Consider the following 6,182-nt stretch of genomic DNA (forward strand, 5'->3'; position numbering starts at 1 on the left):
CCTCTTTATTATATAGGATTACTGACCATATTTCCTATGCTGTACTTTACATCCCCATGACTATTTTGCAACTACCAATCTGTACTTCTCAAACCCTTCACATTTTTCACCCAGTTTCTCCAACCCTCCCCTCTGGCAACCATCAGTCTGTTCTCTGTATCTACAAGTCTGTTTCTGAGAAATTAGCATCTTGAGGCAGGAGATCAAGACCCATTTCCAAAAAGAAGATAGTTAAAGGTGAAGGAGGGAAGATGAGCTAGTCAGAGAAGGGCTGACAAAAGAAAAAAAAAGCAGAAGACTGGGATTTTGAGACAGGAGTGAGTCGCATGATGGGTCCTGGAGGACTAAGTAATCAAGGAGGAAAGTTAATTGTCTCAGCGAACCAACACTTATTCAGCAATGATTATGTGCCAGGGACAGAAGGTGGGAGAAACAGGTTAGAGAGAAGTAATTTTAGGAAGATGATAACTGGAAAAAATGGTGGAGGATGCACCAAAAGTCTTTGGTGTCTTTATTTCTGCAAAGAAGATACAGAAGTCAGATTGCAAAGGACTAAGGAAGGAATGTAGGGGTGAAAGCAAATTCTCATTCTAAAAGTTTGGCAGCATTTAGAGACTTGTAGCTAGCTACAAGGGTATAAGGGTCACTTGTAGGGTAGTTGTTGCTATTGTTGATGATGGTGAGACTGAAGAGCCCATGGGATAGGTAAGAAATCAGAGGACCCTATTGAAAATTGCTATCCAGTAGAACTTTCTGTGATGATGGAAATTTTCTATGTCTTTGCTGTGCCATACAGTAGCCACATGTGGCTTTTGAGAACTTGAAATGTGGCTAGGGCAATTGAAAAACTGAACTTTTAATTTAATTTTAATGAATTTACATTTAAATAGCTTCATGTGGCTAGTAGCTACCATATAGAATAGTGCAGGTCTAGATGGAGAAGATAAATGTGGGAGTAGAAAAGTGGGAAGGGATGAATTCTACAACAGAGGAGGAGATAACTTTGAGAATATTCAGGGGTGAAAAAACATCTGATGTGAGAGATATTCTAACATTCCCAATAGCTAAGTGAGTTTATACCCATAGCTTCAAGCAACATTTGTAAGAGTTTTGTAAGCAAGTTCATCTACTAGGAATGGGGAGTTGGGAGGAATACTGGAATATTCACAGTATAAGATGAATAAGGAACAATTGGGCCATGGTGGGAGCCAAGCTGTAGTTGACAGCATGAATTTGTGTTGGGCCAAGTCTGAGGGGCTTGATATGGGCCAAAGTTGTACTGGGCCAAATGTGAACAATCCCATATAAGGTTCTTTTTGGAGTGAAAAATGAACTAAAAGGATCTGGAAAAGATTATTATGCAGTTTAAGCTTAGAAAGTTATGTTTAAGTGTATCTCAGCAGCTCTATTACTTTACCTTAAACATTTCCTGGTACATTTCATTGTCTTTTTCTGATGAATTTAAGCCTTGTTACAAAATGTATTTGAAAGAATCTTACCAGACAAGTTAGGCATTTCTGCCTGGGTGCTATTTGGTTAGAATAATCTGTTGGATTCCATTGCTTATTCTCATAAAGAGTTTTGGGGCAGCTCACCCATCTCTGGTGTAGGGATGGCGGTGGCAGGTGGCTTCCTTAAAGCTATAAAAATTATAGTACTGTACAAAACCATTGCTATTTAACACCCTTCCCAGATGTCCTTGGAGGGTAGTAGCAGGAGATGGTTATTGCAATATAGATACTATTTACGGGAAAGGAGAAAAATTAAGGGAATGAGGAGATAGGAATGGAAACTGACGAGCTAGGGTTTTTCTATATGTCAACAACACAAAAGAATTATGAACTAAAGAGAGTTTTTTTTAAGTCCAGGTATAGACAACAGTTTAAAATCTTGATGTTTTTATTAGAACTATCCACCAAGTTCAAAATTTTAGCTTCAGAAATTTCTAAGTGCACACTTTGGTTATCCAGTGAATCCTATGGGTATTTCCATGTAAGTCTTTGATTCTTGTTTTCATTGCAACCTAATGCCCTTGGAAGAGGCCAGTTTGTGTCAAAAGTCCATGATGAATAATCCTGATTAGAACTCTTCTTATAACATTAAGATAGAAAATGAGCACAATATATTTCATTTAATATATTCCAATGACCAGAAAGGGGCAACATGACTTTGCCATTCTAGAGTTCCAGCCAGGGCTTTACTGAAAAATAAAATACATGTTGGATCCTCAACTTGCCAATATCAGGCCTAGGTAATAGCCTTGCTAGTTGTTTTATCCATCAAGAAAAACAGTCTGCTATGCTATCAAGATATTCCCTTCATTTAAGCCCTGATACCAAAGTATTTCAACCCAGTAGCTACAACCAAATGAAATCTCCAAAGATGAGAATAAAATTGGAGAAAGTCGAATCTAGAATGTCTCTAAAGTATAAGGAATAACTCAGAAATTTTAAAATTTCAATTTTTTTATAAAGGCATCTGTTCAATATCTTCCAAGAACCCCTAACATTGGTGGTGAGCTAAGGAGAAGACAGATATTCAAAGGTAGTATACACCATGAGATATGAAACTGGCCCTCAAAATCTTATACTCTACTTGGGGTAACAGAGCTGAAGCTTCTAAAGCACTTCAAGAATAATTAGGTACTAAATTACATAGTAAGGACCACAAGGATGACTAGAATCTATCTCCTTAAAGATAAAAGAGACATGCGATAGCATAGAAAGAATCCAGGACTAGGGTGTCCAAGGCCAGTTTTATCACTAATTGACTGTATCATCTTGGCCTGAAACTCCCTAAGTCATTAGTTGTTCTTTTTCTCTAAGATGGAGATGGTGTGACCTGCTAAGCTTGCTTCCACAGAGGACTTCTTTGAAAGTTAAATGAGAGGGATGTTGTAGGTGAGTCTTGCCTAGAGTGGGAGGTTAAACTGGATAATTCTTAAAATTCTTTCCTACTCTTAAGATTCTATGATTTTGTGGTAGTAAAGTGAAAATGCTTTGAGAAGTGTAAAGAGGTAGAAATGTAACATCTGTGTCACTATCCTCATTATAAATGTTCCTTGTGGATTCCCAGCAGCTGATGTTCTCCCTATATCTGCTAATGGGCCCCCCACACAGCACATTTCTTGACTTTCAGCCCAGGGTTCTCTGCCAGACCTCATAATGTCTCTTAAATATCAATAATCTCAGCCATGTCCTGTGTGGCTTGGTAGGTTGGAGTGTTGTCCTGTACACCAGAAAGTGGTGGGTACAATTCCCAGTCAAGGCACATACCCAGGTTGTGCGTTCGATCCCTGATCGAGCCATGTGCAGGAGGGAATCTCTCTCTCTCTCTCTCTCTCTCTCTCTCTCTCTCTCTCTTTCTCTCCCTCTCTCTCCCTCTCTATAAAACAATAAAAAATTAATTAAAACAAAATTAATAAACTCAGTGACCAGCAGAGAATTTCCCAAGGAGGTCTGTATTCTTTCCCCACTCCCACAGACCCCACAGACATTAAATTTCTCTCCCCTGGCAGAGTGCAAACTTCACTCACTACAGACCACCGAACAAAATAATGTCTTTTAAAATCATTAAGTGGAGCCCTGGCTGGTATTGCTCAGTTGGTTGGGTGTTGTCCCATGTCTTGGCATATGCCCGGATTGGGGGCTCAATCCCCAGTAGGGAGCATGCGGAAGGCAGCCAATCGATGTGTCATTCTTACATCAATGTTCCCCTCTCTCTCCTTCTCTCTCTCTCTCTCTCTCTCTCAAAAAAGTCAATAAAAATATTGAAAAAATAATAAAATCGTTAAGTGGAGTGACCAGGCAACCTACAATATAGCAGGGTATTTATTTTATTTTATTTTATTTTATTTTTTAAATATATTTTATTGATTTTTTACAGAGAGGAAGGGAGAGTGATAGAGAGTTAGAAACATCAATGAGAGAGAAACATCGATCAGCCGCCTCCTGCACACCCCCTACTGGGGATGTGCCCGCAACCAAGGTACATGCCCTTGACTGGAATCGAACCTGGGACCCTTGAGTTCGCAGGCCGACGCTCTATCCATTGAGCCAAACCAGTTAGGGCAGGGTATTTTTTTTAGGGAGGTCCTTCCACATTTATCTTTCCTTTACTATCAGAATGCAAGCTGCCATACAAAACCACTGAACAGACACTCTTTTGGCCTCCTGGATAGGCCAACTTTAGCCAAAGGAAGCAAGCAACTGAATGGGGCGCTCTTGCTGCAGGTTGGCCATGGGTTAATAAGAAGTTTCATTTAACTTTAAATGGTGTTCCACCCCACCTCTCCCAGAGTATCTTATTGTCCTGAATGAAAGGCCTAAGGGCAATGCTTAGAAATGAGTTTAAGCTGTTATACATCAACTAAGGATAAAGTCCTATGTGCTTCTGCTGCATTTGTAGCCTGCTCTATACCATTACTTTTGACTTAGCATATACTACCTTGGATTGTTTTTAATTTTTCCAAAGCATATGGCATGTATTCCTTACTAAAACCCCTGTAGTCCCTTGAACATTGAACACAATGTTCTGTACACAATATTCACTTGATTTGAAAAACAAATTCCAAGTAATGTAGAAAATACCTGTATGATCTTTCGAAGTTATTTACAGTCCAAGAGAAATTATACTGATACTACTCCAAGAAACTTGGAAGCCTATTTGCTTCTACCCTTTCACTTCAAATAATGCAGATTGGTTTAACAGCCCACTGCATCTTACTAATGTTAATGTATGGTTACCTCTGGCAGTCGGTGCTGGGATCTGGGAGTGGAGTTTGGGCATTAGTTAAGCTTTGCCAATGACTGTGATATATCATCTATAATATATGATACGTGATATAGCCAGCAGAGCCAAACAAGTCACTTTGAGAGTGAGTTATTGGCTTTCTGAGCAGAAAAGGTATTGGGTAAAGTCCAAAAACAGCACTGAATTTTCCTACTCTGTGAGAAGCAAGAAAAATGAGGGCCAAGGTGACCACAATCCTATCTAGCTTCTACATCTGCATTTACCAAGACGTTTCAAAGTCGTTGATGTTAATTCCAGAGAGGCAGTAAAAATGGACCAAAACCAGAGAGATGCAAAGGGTGCCTTCCTGTCTCTTGGGACAATTAGGCAGCCAGCCAGCCTTGCCAGCTGAGGGAGAACAAGGCAGCCTGCCCAGGGAAACCACGGAGAAGTCAGGCAAGAAACTGAAACCGTCTGTGAGAGGGGTGGGAGGTTTGAAAATTAAAAACAGGTCAAGGAGGAAGCCAATGGTGGGAACTGAACCCTGTGGTTGTATACATTCTAGGACAGGGTGCCACACTGAGCTCTGCAAGTAGTCCAGCCTTGCCTGTGTCAGTCCTCAGCCTGAGCTGGGATGAATCTTAGTTTCTCAGGCTGATTCATTATATATTCAACACAAACAGTAGAGAGATGAGGAGAGGAATGAATTTTAGGACCTCCTTAACTCTCTCTCAAACTGCAACTAGTGTTTTTTAACCCAGCACCTTCAAACAAAGGGAGAAACATGTTAGCTTCCTTCTGGGAAAGGAAGGAACTAGGCTCACTGTGGTTTGGGTCATGCTTGCTACTAAGGCATTAATCAAGGTCCTGACATAGCTGGGAAGGGCTGGTTTCCTCTTCATGTATAGAATCATAAAGGGGGCACGACATTCAAACAAAAGGCCAAGGAAACCTCTCCCAAAGATCCTATCAACTGTAGTTATGGACCAAGGAGTCTGGCCAGAAGGGAAAGCCCATTTTAGCAAAGGGCCCTGTTTTTCCAGGCAGTGACATTCCTGTTACTCCGGATATGACTATAGTTCCAAAGAGGTCACTAGGGCACACCTTAACTTTAACTTGCTTTTAGGGAGTGGTCAATTATTCGTGGTAGGGTTATTTTTTATGATCGCCAGCATTAAGGAGCACGGATATCCTATGCTTAAGGTGGTGGCCATTGTGGGTTGATATCCTACCATTTGTTCGACCTCTCTCACATTGTTTAGCACAAGTGTAATTTTGGGGATTGCTTCCAGTTTCTAATTAGTCTAACCCCGTGGTCGGCAAACTGGGGCCCGCGAGCCACATGCGGCTCTTTGGCCCCTTGAGTGTGGCTCTTCCTAAGCTTTAGGAGTACCCTAATTAAGTTAATAACAATGTACCTACCTATATAATTTAAGTTTAAAAAATGTGGC

Source organism: Myotis lucifugus, unplaced genomic scaffold (genome assembly GCF_000147115.1).
Source record: "Myotis lucifugus unplaced genomic scaffold, Myoluc2.0 scaffold_2, whole genome shotgun sequence".
In the NCBI taxonomy this organism is placed as follows: Eukaryota; Metazoa; Chordata; class Mammalia; order Chiroptera; family Vespertilionidae; genus Myotis; species Myotis lucifugus.